Source organism: Oncorhynchus keta, unplaced genomic scaffold, assembly GCF_023373465.1.
Source record: "Oncorhynchus keta strain PuntledgeMale-10-30-2019 unplaced genomic scaffold, Oket_V2 Un_contig_5540_pilon_pilon, whole genome shotgun sequence".
NCBI lineage: Eukaryota > Metazoa > Chordata > Actinopteri > Salmoniformes > Salmonidae > Oncorhynchus > Oncorhynchus keta.
The window spans coordinates 95,559-115,000 of record NW_026288354.1 but is presented as its reverse complement, the minus strand read 5'-3'; the positions used below and the strand labels follow the sequence as shown (position 1 = coordinate 115,000).

The following is a 19,442-nucleotide window of genomic DNA, read 5'->3' as shown; positions in this document are numbered from 1 at the left end:
GGCTTTTTATTCTGAGGGAGGGAGGACCTGTTGGTCCCGTCATTAAAGAGACTGGCAACGGTCAGACTCAACCCTTAACTAACGCCAGAGCTGGGAAAATAGATTTAAAAGCTGTTCAATCTAATGGCTATCTAGTGGCGCCATCTATTGACCGCAGAAAGTATAGCACCAAGTAATGTCTATTTTAATGGTTGTGTCTGTCAGAAACCGAATTACATCCTTCCTTTGGCTTGTTTCCTATTGTCTTAATCATACCAGTATGTCTGGAGGGCTAGAAGATGGTGTCCCTTCCCACTTCCTCACCAAGCGAAGGTTTATTTCAATCAATGAAGAGAGAGCATGTGATGCAGTTGATCAAGTCTTGTCGTTGAGATAAAGCCTCAGCAAGAGACAGAGACGGGTTCCTGAAGAAAGAGAGGAGTGTTCACCAGATGACATGTTGTTGTTGTTGTTGTTGTTGTTGTTGTTGTTGTTGTTCTTCACATCTCCTGGCAGAAATGTGGTGAAATCCTGTTCTCTGTGCCGTTATATAAAGGCTTTCATCATGTGGTCTGTCCAACACAGTGATGAGAGCTGTGTGTCTCATTGGCTGATTCACGCTCTTTCACTTCTGAATCCCCCACTCTTTTCTATCGCTTTTAATAAGTCATCCATTCTGGTTCCGGAATGTCAGTTTTAAATAAATCATCCATTCTGGTTCCGGAATGGAATGTCAGTTTTAAATAAATCATCCATTCTGGTTCTGGAATGTCAGTTTTAAATAAATCATCCATTCTGGTTCTGTAATGGAATGTCAGTTTTAAATAAATCATCCATTCTGGTTCCGGAATGGAATGTCAGTTTTAAATAAATCATCCATTCTGGTTCTGGAATGTCAGTTTTAAATAAATCATCCATTCTGGTTCTGTAATGGAATGTCAGTTTTAAATAAATCATCCATTCTGGTTCTGGAATGTCAGTTTTAAATAAATCATCCATTCTGGTTCTGGAATGTCAGTTTTAAATAAATCATCCATTCTGGTTCTGTAATGGAATGTCAGTTTTAAATAAATCATCCATTCTGGTTCTGGAATGTCAGTTTTAAATAAATCATCCATTCTGGTTCTGTAATGGAATGTCAGTTGAGTCCATCAGTATATTCGGTCGCACTTATTTGTAAAATGGCAGAAACTCCCAGTTGAAATCATACAGCCTCTTACTTCTAAACGTTTTATTTGTAATTGAAATCTACAGTCCAGGTTGTACGTCATCAGAAGCAATGCTTTCACTATCTAACCCACCTGGTTCCCACTGGGTATGATGACGTGTCGATGAACACTCAGGGACAATAGGAACTACATTATCAGAGGCCCTATAAGCAATATTATCTTAAATAAATCATGATCTGCACAAAGAAAATACATGGTTGTTGTTTTAGTAGAAAGCTATTTTTTTGTTGCTTTTTGGGCTCAGATTGAATCTGTAGTGCTGAAGATTCACGCTGCACCAGGATTTACATTAAAGGGCAATGTTCCTGCGTTTTGTCAGAGTGCCAATATGACGAGGATATTCAGCGCTGCGGATTGAATCCATCCCTCTCTTCATTTGGTTCGTTACAGTGGCCCCTCTTAAATCAAATCAAATCAAATGTATTTATATAGCCCTTCGTACATCAGCTGATATCTCAAAGTGCTGTACAGAAACCCAGCCTAAAACCCCAAACAGCAAGCAATGCAGGTGTAGAAGCACCGTTGTGTTTACACCTACTGTGTGTGTGTGTGTGTGTGTGTGTGTGTGTGTGTGTGTGTGCGTGCGTGCGTGCGTGCGTGCGTGCGTGCGTGTGTGTGCATCTATGTGGCTACATAATATTGTTTTCTTAGACACCCCAGGTTTTATTAGTGAAGGATACCGTGGTCAACTGGAGAGGTTTTATTAGTGAAGGATACAGTGGTCAACTAGAGAAGTTTTATTAGTATAGGATACCGTGGTCAACTAGAGAAGTTTTATTAGTGAAGGATACCGTGGTCAGCTGGAGAGATTTTTATTAGTGAAGGATATCGTGGTCAGTTGGAGAGGTTTTATTAGTGAAGGATACCATGATCAACTAGAGGTTTTATTAGTGAATGATATTGTGATCAACTAGAGAAGTTTTATTAGTGAAGAATATCGTGAACAACTAGAGAGGTTTTATTAGTGAAGGATACCGTGGTCAGTTGTAGAGGTTTTATTAGTGAAGGATATCGTGGTCAATTGGAGAGGTTTTATTAGTGAAGGATACCGTGGTCAGTTGTAGAGGTTTTATTAGTGAAGAATATCGTGAACAACTAGAGAGGTTTTATTAGTGAAGGATACCGTGGTCAATTGGAGAGGTTTTATTAGTGAAGGATACCGTGGTCAACTAGAGAAGTTTCATTAGTGAAGGATACCGTGATCAACTAGAGAAGTTTTATTAGTGAAGGATACCGTGGTCAGCTGGAGAGGTTTTATTAGTGAAGGATATCGTGGTCAACTAGAGATGTTTTATTGGTGAAGGATATCGTGGTCAACTAGAGAAGTTTTATTAGTGAAGGATACCGTGGTCAGCTGGAGAGGTTTTATTAGTGAAGGATATCGTGGTCAACTAGAGAGGTTTTATTAGTGAAGGATATCGGGGTCAACTAGAGAAGTTTTATTAGTGAAGGATACCGTGGTCAGCTGGAGAGGTTTTATTAGTGAAGGATATCGTGGTCAACTAGAGAGGTTTTATTAGTATAGGATGTCGTGGTCAGCTGGAGAGGTTTTATTATTGAAGGATACCGTGATCAACTAGAGAGGTTTTATTAGTGAAGGATATCGTGGTCAGCTGTAGAGGTTTTATCAGTGAAGGATACCGTGGTCAACTAGAGAAGTTTTATTAGTGAAGGATACCGTGGTCAACTAGAGAAGTTTTATTAGTGAAGGATACCGTGGTCAACTAGAGATGTTTTATTAGTGAAGGATACTGTGGTCAACTAGAGAAGTTTTATTAGTGAAGGATACCGTGGTCAACTAGAGATGTTTTATTAGTGAAGGATACCGTGGTCAACTAGAGAAGTTTTATTAGTGAAGGATACCGTGGTCAACTAGAGATGTTTTATTAGTGAAGGATACCGTGGTCAACTAGAGAAGTTTTATTAGTGAAGGATACCGTGGTCAACTAGAGAAGTTTTATTAGTGAAGGATACCGTGGTCAACTACAGAAGTTTTATTAGTGAAGGATACCGTGGTCAACTAGAGAGGTTTCTCGGTATTATCCTCCCTCGTTTTCCTCTCCTGCTTTCTGACATTTTCTCACTCAGTCCATCTCACCACGTCTCTAGTTTAACAGTAGACTCTCCAAAGCACTGTAGTCAAACTGGTTTTCTCACTCAGTCCATCTCACCACGTCTCTAGTTTAACAGTAGACTCTCCAAAGCACTGTAGTCAAACTGGTTTTCTCACTCAGTCCATCTCACCACGTCTCTAGTTTAACAGTAGACTCTCCAAAGCACTGTAGTCAAACTGGTTTTCTCACTCAGTCCATCTCACCACGTCTCTAGTTTAACAGTAGACTCTCCAAAGCACTGTAGTCAAACTGCTTTTCTCACTCAGTCCATCTCACCACGTCTCTAGTTTAACAGTAGACTCTCCAAAGCACTGTAGTCAAACTGCTTTTCTCACTCAGTCCATCTCACCACGTCTCTAGTTTAACAGTAGACTCTCCAAAGCACTGTAGTCAAACTGCTTTTCTCACACAGTCCATCTCACCACGTCTCTAGTTTAACAGTAGACTCTCCAAAGCACTGTAGTCAAACTGGTTTTCTCACTCAGTCCATCTCACCACGTCTCTAGTTTAACAGTAGACTCTCCAAAGCACTGTAGTCAAACTGGTTTTCTCACTCAGTCCATCTCACCACGTCTCTAGTTTAACAGTAGACTCTCCAAAGCACTGTAGTCAAACTGGTTTTCTCACACAGTCCATCTCACCACGTCTCTAGTTTAACAGTAGACTCTCCAAAGCACTGTAGTCAAACTGGTTTTCTCAAATGTAATGAAAGTAATGTTTAGCCATAAACGAAAGTCAAGCAATAATAATATCAATGTTGTATTTTTTAATCTTGTGTAGAGTCTCAAATATTGCATGTCGATAAATTCTAATCGTTCACACTTGACTTTATTTTTTTAGTTCTATTCTGTTCTCTACTTCTGTTTAATCTCACCATATGGAAGGACCTATAGACTCTGTCTATACAGACCGAGTGAGAGGGACATACAGCTATAGACTCTGTCTATACAGACCAAGTGACAGCGACATACTGCTATAGACTCTGTCTATACAGACCAAGTGAGAGGGACATACTGCTATAGACTCTGTCTATACAGACCGAGTGAGATGGACATACTGCTATAGACTCTGTCTATACAGATCGAGTGAGAGGGACATACTGCTATAGACTCTGTCTATACAGACCGAGTGAGAGGGACATACAGCTATAGACTCTGTCTATACAGACCAAATGAGAGGGACATACTGCTATAGACTCTGTCTATACAGACCAAGTGAGAGGGACATACTGCTATAGACTCTGTCTATACAGACCAAGTGAGAGGGACATACTGCTATAGACTCTGTCTATACAGACCAAGTGAGAGGGACATACTGCTATAGACTCTGTCTATACAGACCAAGTGAGAGGGACATACTGCTATAGACTCTGTCTATACAGACCAAGTGAGAGGGACATACTGCTATAGACTCTGTCTATACAGACCAGGTGACAGGGACATACTGCTATAGACTCTGCCTATACAGACCAAGTGAGAGGGACATACTGCTATAGACTCTGTCTATACAGACCAAGTGAGAGGGACATACTGCTATAGACTCTGTCTATACAGACCGAGTGAGAGGGACATACTGCTATAGACTCTGTCTATACAGACCAAGTGAGAGGGACATACTGCTATAGACTCTGTCTATACGGACCAAGTAAGAGGACATACAGCTATAGACTCTGTCTATACAGACCGAGTGAGAGGGACATACTGCTATAGACTCTGTCTATACAGACCAAGTGAGAGGGACATACTGCTATAGACTCTGTCTATACAGACCAAGTGAGAGGGACATACTGCTATAGACTCTGTCTATACAGACCAAGTGAGAGGGACATACTGCTATAGACTCTGTCTATACAGACCGAGTGAGATGGACATACTGCTATAGACTCTGTCTATACAGACCAAGTGAGAGGGACATACTGCTATAGACTCTGTCTATACAGACCGAGTGAGATGGACATACTGCTATAGACTCTGTCTATACAGACCAAGTGAGATGGACATACTGCTATAGACTCTGTCTATACAGACCAAGTGAGAGGGACATACTGCTATAGACTCTGTCTATACAGACCAAGTGAGAGGGACATACTGCTATAGACTCTGTCTATACAGACCAAGTGAGAGGGACATACTGCTATAGACTCTGTCTATACAGACCAAGTGAGAGGGACATACTGCTATAGACTCTGTCTATACAGACCAAGTGAGAGGGACATACTGCTATAGACTCTGTCTATACATACCAAGTGACAGCGACATACTGCTATAGACTCTGCCTATACAGACCAAGTGAGAGGGACATACTGCTATAGACTCTGTCTATACAGACGAAGTGAGAGGGACATACTGCTATAGACTCTGTCTATACGGACCAAGTAAGAGGACATACTGCTATAGACTCTGTCTATACAGACCAAGTGACAGCGACATACTGCTATAGACTCTGTCTATACAGACCAAGTGAGAGGGACATACTGCTATAGACTGTGTAGATGTTGGAACATTGTTCTTCAGGCTTGTGATGCTAGGTTCCTTCAGCGAGCAAGCCCTTGGGTTCTAGACCGTTCTAGACTAAGCCACCTTGTTGGTTCCATAGAGTACCAATGTGTTCTAGGTGTTTAAACTAAGTGATTATTATTCCCAGCTGGTACCTGTATCAGTGTGCCAGCCTTCGGGGAGGGGAGGGGGGCACTATATTGGGGAGGGGGGCACTATATTTACTTTATTTGTATATGTCACGTTGTTAGAGGATGAAACTGTTTTATACATTAAATTAAAAACGTGTTTGTTGAAATTATTTGTTATAAATATTTTGTTTTTATTTAAACCTGTGTAAAGACGTGTTTGTGAAAGTCATTTGGTTGGATTTGAAGTACTGGACTGACTATCTAACACATCAGACCTGACCAACATGGCTGGTTACTGGACTGACTATCTAACACATCAGACCTGACCAACATGGCTGGTTACTGGACTGTCTATCTAACTCATCAGACCTGACCAACATGGCTGGTTACTGGACTGACTATCTAACACATCAGACCTGACCAACATGGCTGGTTACTGGACTGACTATCTAACTCATCAGACCTGACCAACATGGCTGGTTACTGGACTGACTATAACTCATCAGACCTGACCAACATGGCTGGTTACTGGACTGTCTATCTAACACATCAGACCTGACCAACATGGCTGGTTACTGGACTGACTATCTAACTCATCAGACCTGACCAACATGGCTGGTTACTGGACTGTCTATCTAACTCATCAGACCTGACCAACATGGCTGGTTACTGGACTGACTATCTAACACATCAGACCTGACCAACATGGCTGGTTACTGGACTGACTATCTAACACATCAGACCTGACCAACATGGCTGGTTACTGGACTGTCTATCTAACACATCAGACCTGACCAACATGGCTGGTTACTGGACTGTCTATCTAACACATCAGACCTGACCAACATGGCTGGTTACTGGACTGTCTATCTAACTCATCAGACCTGACCAACATGGCTGGTTACTGGACTGACTATCTAACACATCAGACCTGACCAACATGGCTGGTTACTGGACTGTCTATCTAACACATCAGACCTGACCAACATGGCTGGTTACTGGACTGACTATCTAACACATCAGACCTGACCAACATGGCTGGTTACTGGACTGACTATCTAACACATCAGACCTGACCAACATGGCTGGTTACTGGACTGACTATCTAACTCATCAGACCTGACCAACATGGCTGGTTACTGGACTGTCTATCTAACTCATCAGACCTGACCAACATGGCTGGTTACTGGACTGACTATCTAACACATCAGACCTGACCAACATGGCTGGTTACTGGACTGACTATCTAACTCATCAGACCTGACCAACATGGCTGGTTACTGGACTGTCTATCTAACTCATCAGACCTGACCAACATGGCTGGTTACTGGACTGTCTAACTCATTAGACCTGACCAACATGGCTGGTTACTGGACTGACTATCTAACTCATCAGACCTGACCAACATGGCTGGTTACTGGACTGACTATCTAACACATCAGACCTGACCAACATGGCTGGTTACTGGACTGACTATCTAACACATCAGACCTGACCAACATGGCTGGTTACTGGACTGACTATCTAACTCATCAGACCTGACCAACATGGCTGGTTACTGGACTGTCTATCTAACTCATCAGACCTGACCAACATGGCTGGTTACTGGACTGTCTAACTCATTAGACCTGACCAACATGGCTGGTTACTGGACTGACTATCTAACTCATCAGACCTGACCAACATGGCTGGTTACTGGACTGACTATCTAACACATCAGACCTGACCAACATGGCTGGTTACTGGACTGACTATCTAACACATCAGACCTGACCAACATGGCTGGTTACTGGACTGACTATCTAACTCATCAGACCTGACCAACATGGCTGGTTACTGGACTGTCTATCTAACTCATCAGACCTGACCAACATGGCTGGTTACTGGACTGTCTATCTAACTCATCAGACCTGACCAACATGGCTGGTTACTGGACTGACTATCTAACTCATCAGACCTGACCAACATGGCTGGTTACTGGACTGACTATCTAACTCATCAGACCTGACCAACATGGCTGGTTACTGGACTGACTATCTAACACATCAGACCTGACCAACATGGCTGGTTACTGGACTGACTATCTAACACATCAGACCTGACCAACATGGCTGGTTACTGGACTGACTATCTAACTCATCAGACCTGACCAACATGGCTGGTTACTGGACTGACTATCTAACTCATCAGACCTGACCAACATGGCTGGTTACTGGACTGTCTATCTAACTCATCAGACCTGACCAACATGGCTGGTTACTGGACTGACAATCTAACTCATCAGACCTGACCAACATGGCTGGTTACTGGACTGACTATCTAACTCATCAGACCTGACCAACATGGCTGGTTACTGGACTGACTATCTAACTCATCAGACCTGACCAACATGGCTGGTTACTGGACTGACTATCTAACACATCAGACCTGACCAACATGGCTGGTTACTGGACTGACTATCTAACTCATCAGACCTGACCAACATGGCTGGTTACTGGACTGACTATCTAACTCATCAGACCTGACCAACATGGCTGGTTACTGGACTGTCTATCTAACTCATTAGACCTGACCAACATGGCTGGTTACTGGACTGACTATCTAACTCATCAGACCTGACCAACATGGCTGGTTACTGGACTGACTATCTAACTCATCAGACCTGACCAACATGGCTGGTTACTGGACTGACTATATAACTCATCAGACCTGACCAACATGGCTGGTTACTGGACTGACAATCTAACTCATCAGACCTGACCAACATGGCTGGTTACTGGACTGACTATCTAACTCATCAGACCTGACCAACATGGCTGGTTACTGGACTGACTATCTAACTCATCAGACCTGACCAACATGGCTGGTTACTGGACTGACTATCTAACACATCAGACCTGACCAACATGGCTGGTTACTGGACTGACTATCTAACTCATCAGACCTGACCAACATGGCTGGTTACTGGACTGACTATCTAACTCATCAGACCTGACCAACATGGCTGGTTACTGGACTGTCTATCTAACTCATTAGACCTGACCAACATGGCTGGTTACTGGACTGACTATCTAACTCATCAGACCTGACCAACATGGCTGGTTACTGGACTGACTATCTAACTCATCAGACCTGACCAACATGGCTGGTTACTGGACTGACTATATAACTCATCAGACCTGACCAACATGGCTGGTTACTGGACTGACTATCTAACTCATCAGACCGGACCAACATGGCTGGTTACTGGACTGACTATCTAACTCATCAGACCTGACCAACATGGCTGGTTACTGGACTGACTATCTAACTCATTAGACCTGACCAACATGGCTGGTTACTGGACTGACTATCTAACTCATCAGACCTGACCAACATGGCTGGTTACTGGACTGACTATCTAACTCATCAGACCTGACCAACATGGCTGGTTACTGGACTGTCTATCTAACTCATTAGACCTGACCAACATGGCTGGTTACTGGACTGACTATCTAACTCATCAGACCTGACCAACATGGCTGGTTACTGGACTGACTATCTAACTCATCAGACCTGACCAACATGGCTGGTTACTGGACTGTCTATCTAACTCATTAGACCTGACCAACATGGCTGGTTACTGGACTGACTATCTAACTCATCAGACCTGACCAACATGGCTGGTTACTGGACTGACTATCTAACTCATTAGACCTGACCAACATGGCTGGTTACTGGACTGACTATCTAACTCATCAGACCTGACCAACATGGCTGGTTACTGGACTGACTATCTAACTCATCAGACCTGACCAACATGGCTGGTTACTGGACTGTCTATCTAACTCATTAGACCTGACCAACATGGCTGGTTACTGGACTGACTATCTAACACATCAGACCTGACCAACATGGCTGGTTACTGGACTGACTATCTAACACATCAGACCTGACCAACATGGCTGGTTACTGGACTGACTATCTAACACATCAGACCTGACCAACATGGCTGGTTACTGGACTGACTATCTAACTCATTAGACCTGACCAACATGGCTGGTTACTGGACTGACTATCTAACTCATCAGACCTGACCAACATGGCTGGTTACTGGACTGACTATCTAACTCATCAGACCTGACCAACATGGCTGGTTACTGGACTGACTATCTAACTCATTAGACCTGACCAACATGGCTGGTTACTGGACTGACTATCTAACTCATCAGACCTGACCAACATGGCTGGTTACTGGACTGACTATCTAACTCATCAGACCTGACCAACATGGCTGGTTACTGGACTGTCTATCTAACTCATTAGACCTGACCAACATGGCTGGTTACTGGACTGACTATCTAACTCATCAGACCTGACCAACATGGCTGGTTACTGGACTGACTATCTAACTCATCAGACCTGACCAACATGGCTGGTTACTGGACTGTCTATCTAACTCATTAGACCTGACCAACATGGCTGGTTACTGGACTGACTATCTAACTCATCAGACCTGACCAACATGGCTGGTTACTGGACTGACTATCTAACTCATTAGACCTGACCAACATGGCTGGTTACTGGACTGACTATCTAACTCATCAGACCTGACCAACATGGCTGGTTACTGGACTGACTATCTAACTCATCAGACCTGACCAACATGGCTGGTTACTGGACTGTCTATCTAACTCATTAGACCTGACCAACATGGCTGGTTACTGGACTGACTATCTAACTCATCAGACCTGACCAACATGGCTGGTTACTGGACTGACTATCTAACTCATCAGACCTGACCAACATGGCTGGTTACTGGACTGTCTATCTAACTCATTAGACCTGACCAACATGGCTGGTTACTGGACTGACTATCTAACTCATCAGACCTGACCAACATGGCTGGTTACTGGACTGACTATCTAACTCATCAGACCTGACCAACATGGCTGGTTACTGGACTGTCTATCTAACTCATCAGACCTGACCAACATGGCTGGTTACTGGACTGACAATCTAACTCATCAGACCTGACCAACATGGCTGGTTACTGGACTGACTATCTAACTCATCAGACCTGACCAACATGGCTGGTTACTGGACTGTCTATCTAACTCATCAGACCTGACCAACATGGCTGGTTACTGGACTGACTGTCTAACTCATCAGACCTGACCAACATGGCTGGTTACTGGACTGACTGTCTAACTCATCAGACCTGACCAACATGGCTGGTTACTGGACTGACTGTCTAACTCATCAGACCTGACCAACATGGCTGGTTACTGGACTGTCTATCTAACTCATCAGACCTGACCAACATGGCTGGTTACTGGACTGACTGTCTAACTCATCAGACCTGACCAACATGGCTGGTTACTGGACTGTCTATCTAACTCATCAGACCTGACCAACATGGCTGGTTACTGGACTGACTGTCTAACTCATCAGACCTGACCAACATGGCTGGTTACTGGACTGACTATCTAACTCATCAGACCTGACCAACATGGCTGGTTACTGGACTGACTGTCTAACACATCAGACCTGACCAACATGGCTGGTTACTGGACTGACTGTCTGACTCATCAGACCTGACCAACATGGCTGGTTACTGGACTGACTATCTAACTCATCAGACCTGACCAACAAGGCTGGTTACTGGACTGTCTATCTAACACATCAGACCTGACCAACATGGCTGGTTACTGGACTGACTATCTATCTAACACATCAGACCTGACCAACATGGCTGGTTACTGGACTGACTATCTAACTCATCAGACCTGACCAACAAGGCTGGTTACTGGACTGTCTATCTAACACATCAGACCTGACCAACATGGCTGGTTACTGGACTGACTATCTAACACATCAGACCTGACCAACATGGCTGGTTACTGGACTGTCTATCTAACACATCAGACCTGACCAACATGGCTGGTTACTGGACTGTCTATCTAACACATCAGACCTGACCAACATGGCTGGTTACTGGACTGACTATCTAACACATCAGACCTGACCAACATGGCTGGTTACTGGACTGACTATCTAACACATCAGACCTGACCAACATGGCTGGTTACTGGACTGACTATAACTCATCAGACCTGACCAACATGGCTGGTTACTGGACTGACTATCTAATTCACAGACCTGACCAACATGGCTGGTTACTGGACTGACTATCTAACTCATCAGACCTGACCAACATGGCTGGTTACTGGACTGACTATCTAACTCATCAGACCTGACCAACATGGCTGGTTACTGGACTGTCTATAACTCATCAGACCTGACCAACATGGCTGGTTACTGGACTGTCTATCTAACTCATCAGACCTGACCAACATGGCTGGTTACTGGACTGTCTATCTAACTCATCAGACCTGACCAACATGGCTGGTTACTGGACTGTCTATAACTCATCAGACCTGACCAACATGGCTGGTTACTGGACTGACTATCTAACTCATCAGACCTGACCAACATGGCTGGTTACTGGACTGACTATCTAACACATCAGACCTGACCAACATGGCTGGTTACTGGACTGACTATCTAACTCATCAGACCTGACCAACATGGCTGGTTACTGGACTGACTATCTAACTCATCAGACCTGACCAACATGGCTGGTTACTGGACTGACTATCTAACTCATCAGACCTGACCAACATGGCTGGTTACTGGACTGACTATCTAACTCATCAGATCTGACCAACATGGCTGGTTACTGGACTGACTATCTAACTCATCAGACCTGACCAACATGGCTGGTTACTGGACTGACTATCTAACTCATCAGACCTGACCAACATGGCTGGTTACTGGACTGACTATCTAACTCATCAGATCTGACCAACATGGCTGGTTACTGGACTGACTATCTAACTCATCAGACCTGACCAACATGGCTGGTTACTGGACTGACTGTCTAACACATCAGACCTGACCAACATGGCTGGTTACTGGACTGACTGTCTAACTCATCAGACCTGACCAACATGGCTGGTTACTGGACTGACTATCTAACTCATCAGACCTGACCAACAAGGCTGGTTACTGGACTGTCTATCTAACACATCAGACCTGACCAACATGGCTGGTTACTGGACTGACTATCTATCTAACACATCAGACCTGACCAACATGGCTGGTTACTGGACTGACTATCTAACTCATCAGACCTGACCAACAAGGCTGGTTACTGGACTGTCTATCTAACACATCAGACCTGACCAACATGGCTGGTTACTGGACTGACTATCTAACACATCAGACCTGACCAACATGGCTGGTTACTGGACTGACTATCTAACTCATCAGACCTGACCAACATGGCTGGTTACTGGACTGACTATCTAACACATCAGACCTGACCAACATGGCTGGTTACTGGACTGTCTATCTAACACATCAGACCTGACCAACATGGCTGGTTACTGGACTGACTATCTAACACATCAGACCTGACCAACATGGCTGGTTACTGGACTGACTATCTAACACATCAGACCTGACCAACATGGCTGGTTACTGGACTGACTATAACTCATCAGACCTGACCAACATGGCTGGTTACTGGACTGACTATCTAACTCATCAGACCTGACCAACATGGCTGGTTACTGGACTGACTATCTAACTCATCAGACCTGACCAACATGGCTGGTTACTGGACTGACTATCTAACTCATCAGACCTGACCAACATGGCTGGTTACTGGACTGTCTATAACAAATCAGACCTGACCAACATGGCTGGTTACTGGACTGTCTATCTAACTCATCAGACCTGACCAACATGGCTGGTTACTGGACTGTCTATCTAACTCATCAGACCTGACCAACATGGCTGGTTACTGGACTGTCTATAACTCATCAGACCTGACCAACATGGCTGGTTACTGGACTGACTATCTAACTCATCAGACCTGACCAACATGGCTGGTTACTGGACTGACTATCTAACACATCAGACCTGACCAACATGGCTGGTTACTGGACTGACTATCTAACTCATCAGACCTGACCAACATGGCTGGTTACTGGACTGACTATCTAACTCATCAGACCTGACCAACATGGCTGGTTACTGGACTGACTATCTAACTCATCAGACCTGACCAACATGGCTGGTTACTGGACTGACTATCTAACTCATCAGACCTGACCAACATGGCTGGTTACTGGTCTGACTATCTAACACATCAGACCTGACCAACATGGCTGGTTACTGGACTGACTATCTAACTCATCAGACCTGACCAACATGGCTGGTTACTGGACTGACTATCTAACTCATCAGACCTGACCAACATGGCTGGTTACTGGACTGACTATCTAACTCATCAGACCTGACCAACATGGCTGGTTACTGGACTGACTATCTAACTCATCAGACCTGACCAACATGGCTGGTTACTGGACTGACTATCTAACTCATCAGACCTGACCAACATGGCTGGTTACTGGACTGACTATCTAACTCATCAGACCTGACCAACATGGCTGGTTACTGGACTGACTATAACTCATCAGACCTGACCAACATGGCTGGTTACTGGACTGACTATCTAACTCATCAGACCTGACCAACATGGCTGGTTACTGGACTGTCTATCTAACTCATCAGACCTGACCAACATGGCTGGTTACTGGACTGACTATCTAACTCATCAGACCTGACCAACATGGCTGGTTACTGGACTGACTGTCTAACTCATCAGACCTGACCAACATGGCTGGTTACTGGACTGACTATCTAACTCATCAGACCTGACCAACATGGCTGGTTACTGGACTGACTATAACTCATCAGACCTGACCAACATGGCTGGTTACTGGACTGACTATCTAACTCATCAGACCTGACCAACATGGCTGGTTACTGGACTGTCTATCTAACTCATCAGACCTGACCAACATGGCTGGTTACTGGACTGACTATCTAACTCATCAGACCTGACCAACATGGCTGGTTACTGGACTGACTGTCTAACTCATCAGACCTGACCAACATGGCTGGTTACTGGACTGACTATCTAACTCATCAGACCTGACCAACATGGCTGGTTACTGGACTGACTATCTAACTCATCAGACCTGACCAACATGGCTGGTTACTGGACTGACTATCTAACTCATCAGACCTGACCAACATGGCTGGTTACTGGACTGACTGTCTAACTCATCAGACCTGACCAACATGGCTGGTTACTGGACTGTCTATCTAACACATCAGACCTGACCAACATGGCTGGTTACTGGACTGACTATCTAACTCATCAGACCTGACCAACATGGCTGGTTACTGGACTGTCTATCTAACACATCAGACCTGACCAACATGGCTGGTTACTGGACTGACTATCTAACTCATCAGACCTGACCAACATGGCTGGTTACTGGACTGACTATCTAACTCATCAGACCTGACCAACATGGCTGGTTACTGGACTGACTATCTAACTCATCAGACCTGACCAACATGGCTGGTTACTGGACTGACTATCTAACTCATCAGACCTGACCAACATGGCTGGTTACTGGACTGACTATCTAACACATCAGACCTGACCAACATGGCTGGTTACTGGACTGACTATCTAACTCATCAGACCTGACCAACATGGCTGGTTACTGGACTGACTATCTAACTCATCAGACCTGACCAACATGGCTGGTTACTGGACTGACTATCTAACACATCAGACCTGACCAACATGGCTGGTTACTGGACTGACTATAACTCATCAGACCTGACCAACATGGCTGGTTACTGGACTGACTATAACTCATCAGACCTGACCAACATGGCTGGTTACTGGACTGACTATCTAACTCATCAGACCTGACCAACATGGCTGGTTACTGGACTGACTATAACTCATCAGACCTGACCAACATGGCTGGTTACTGGACTGACTATCTAACTCATCAGACCTGACCAACATGGCTGGTTACTGGACTGTCTATCTAACACATCAGACCTGACCAACATGGCTGGTTACTGGACTGACTATCTAACTCATCAGACCTGACCAACATGGCTGGTTACTGGACTGACTATCTAACACATCAGACCTGACCAACATGGCTGGTTACTGGACTGACTATAACTCATCAGACCTGACCAACATGGCCGGTTACTGGACTGACTATCTAACTCATCAGACCTGACCAACATGGCTGGTTACTGGACTGACTATCTAACTCATCAGACCTGACCAACATGGCTGGTTACTGGACTGACTATCTAACTCATCAGACCTGACCAACATGGCTGGTTACTGGACTGTCTATCTAACTCATCAGACCTGACCAACATGGCTGGTTACTGGACTGACTATCTAACTCATCAGACCTGACCAACATGGCTGGTTACTGGACTGTCTATCTAACTCATCAGACCTGACCAACATGGCTGGTTACTGGACTGACTATCTAACTCATCAGACCTGACCAACATGGCTGGTTACTGGACTGTCTATAACTCATCAGACCTGACCAACATGGCTGGTTACTGGACTGACTATCTAACTCATCAGACCTGACCAACATGGCTGGTTACTGGACTGTCTATCTAACTCATCAGACCTGACCAACATGGCTGGTTACTGGACTGACTATCTAACTCATCAGACCTGACCAACATGGCTGGTTACTGGACTGACTATAACTCATCAGACCTGACCAACATGGCTGGTTACTGGACTGACTATCTAACACATCAGACCTGACCAACATGGCTGGTTACTGGACTGACTATCTAACTCATCAGACCTGACCAACATGGCTGGTTACTGGACTGTCTATCTAACTCATCAGACCTGACCAACATGGCTGGTTACTGGACTGTCTATCTAACTCATCAGACCTGACCAACATGGCTGGTTACTGGACTGTCTAACTCATCAGACCTGACCAACATGGCTGGTTACTGGACTGACTATCTAACTCATCAGACCTGACCAACATGGCTGGTTACTGGACTGACTGTCTATAACTCATCAGACCTGACCAACATGGCTGGTTACTGGACTGTCTATCTAACTCATCAGACCTGACCAACATGGCTGGTTACTGGACTGACTATCTAACTCATCAGACCTGACCAACATGGCTGGTTACTGGACTGTCTATCTAACTCATCAGACCTGACCAACATGGCTGGTTACTGGACTGTCTAACTCATCAGACCTGACCAACATGGCTGGTTACTGGACTGACTATCTAACTCATCAGACCTGACCAACATGGCTGGTTACTGGACTGACTAACTCATCAGACCTGACCAACATGGCTGGTTACTGGACTGTCTATCTAACTCATCAGACCTGACCAACATGGCTGGTTACTGGACTGACTATCTAACTCATCAGACCTGACCAACATGGCTGGTTACTGGACTGTCTATCTAACTCATCAGACCTGACCAACATGGCTGGTTACTGGACTGACTATCTAACTCATCAGACCTGACCAACATGGCTGGTTACTGGACTGACTATCTAACTCATCAGACCTGACCAACATGGCTGGTTACTGGACTGTCTATCTAACTCATCAGACCTGACCAACATGGCTGGTTACTGGACTGACTATCTAACTCATCAGACCTGACCAACATGGCTGGTTACTGGACTGACTATAACTCATCAGACCTGACCAACATGGCTGGTTACTGGACTGACTATCTAACACATCAGACCTGACCAACATGGCTGGTTACTGGACTGACTATCTAACTCATCAGACCTGACCAACATGGCTGGTTACTGGACTGTCTATCTAACTCATCAGACCTGACCAACATGGCTGGTTACTGGACTGTCTATCTAACTCATCAGACCTGACCAACATGGCTGGTTACTGGACTGTCTAACTCATCAGACCTGACCAACATGGCTGGTTACTGGACTGACTATCTAACTCATCAGACCTGACCAACATGGCTGGTTACTGGACTGACTGTCTATAACTCATCAGACCTGACCAACATGGCTGGTTACTGGACTGTCTATCTAACTCATCAGACCTGACCAACATGGCTGGTTACTGGACTGACTATCTAACTCATCAGACCTGACCAACATGGCTGGTTACTGGACTGTCTATCTAACTCATCAGACCTGACCAACATGGCTGGTTACTGGACTGTCTAACTCATCAGACCTGACCAACATGGCTGGTTACTGGACTGACTATCTAACTCATCAGACCTGACCAACATGGCTGGTTACTGGACTGTCTATCTAACTCATCAGACCTGACCAACATGGCTGGTTACTGGACTGTCTATCTAACTCATCAGACCTGACCAACATGGCTGGTTACTGGACTGACTATCTAACTCATCAGACCTGACCAACATGGCTGGTTACTGGACTGTCTATCTAACTCATCAGACCTGACCAACATGGCTGGTTACTGGACTGTCTAACTCATCAGACCTGACCAACATGGCTGGTTACTGGACTGACTATCTAACTCATCAGACCTGACCAACATGGCTGGTTACTGGACTGACTAACTCATCAGACCTGACCAACATGGCTGGTTACTGGACTGTCTATCTAACTCATCAGACCTGACCAACATGGCTGGTTACTGGACTGACTATCTAACTCATCAGACCTGACCAACATGGCTGGTTACTGGACTGACTATCTAACTCATCAGACCTGACCAACATGGCTGGTTACTGGACTGTCTATCTAACTCATCAGACCTGACCAACATGGCTGGTTACTGGACTGACTATCTAACTCATCAGACCTGACCAACATGGCTGGTTACTGGACTGACTATCTAACTCATCAGACCTGTCCAACATGGCTTGTTTATATCAATCACAATGACATGTCAGGAATATAGGAACTCTATGGTCTCGTAGAAAGAGCATCACAAGATGAGTCTCATTGCTAAAAAAAAATAAAGAATCAGGAAAATAAGTATTGAGCTTTTACATTCTGAGTGATGCACTTCCTGTTTTACAGCCTCTACTGTATGTCGTGGAATGTGAGCTTTGAAAACGGTTAATTCAACTCAGTCCTGCTATTGAGTCTGGAGGCCATAGTGTCCTATACAACAACTACACAACAAAACAGATTTTATAATCATTCAGACTGAATACTCAATTTGCTATCTTCAAAACACTGCTATGCCATCAAATCAGATCACTCTGGCTGTTCACAGTTATGTAATGACTGTGTTGCTATAGCCACGGCTGTATGATTCAAATAACAGACAATCTATTTCAATGTTGTTGTTTGTTTTTCTAAGATGGATTACATGCGTGTTTTAGTTCCTTTACAATAACGAGTCTTCACGTGTTTGATGGAGAAATGAACATAGAACACAAGCTTTGTTAATAATTAAATAAAAATGTTTTTAAAAAACAGATGTTTTTTTTTTAAACTGAAGAACCAGCTACAGCACAGTGAGGGAGGGGGGGGGGGTTATGTTCTGGTCATGGTCACTCACATGGAGGTAGTGATGGGGG

The 19,442-nt window shown here is 44.6% G+C and overlaps 1 long non-coding RNA gene across 2 annotated transcripts; it reads right to left on the bottom strand.

Moving 5' to 3' along the window:
• Positions 1-11,313: 11,313 nt before the first annotated feature.
• LOC127925417 (uncharacterized) lies at positions 11,314-19,335 on the bottom strand. Of its 2 annotated transcripts, XR_008120892.1 has the most exons (7): positions 17,743-19,335; positions 16,396-17,556; positions 14,900-15,880; positions 14,714-14,758; positions 13,778-14,478; positions 12,137-12,414; positions 11,314-11,430 (listed from the first exon to the last, which is right to left on the bottom strand). It is a non-coding gene; the product is annotated as an uncharacterized LOC127925417 (long non-coding RNA). The 2 variants fall into 2 exon arrangements; XR_008120893.1 differs by lacking the exons at positions 11,314-11,430; positions 12,137-12,414 and adding an exon at positions 13,471-13,522 and having other exon boundaries at positions 14,084-14,129; positions 14,366-15,880.
• Positions 19,336-19,442: the final 107 nt, after the last annotated feature.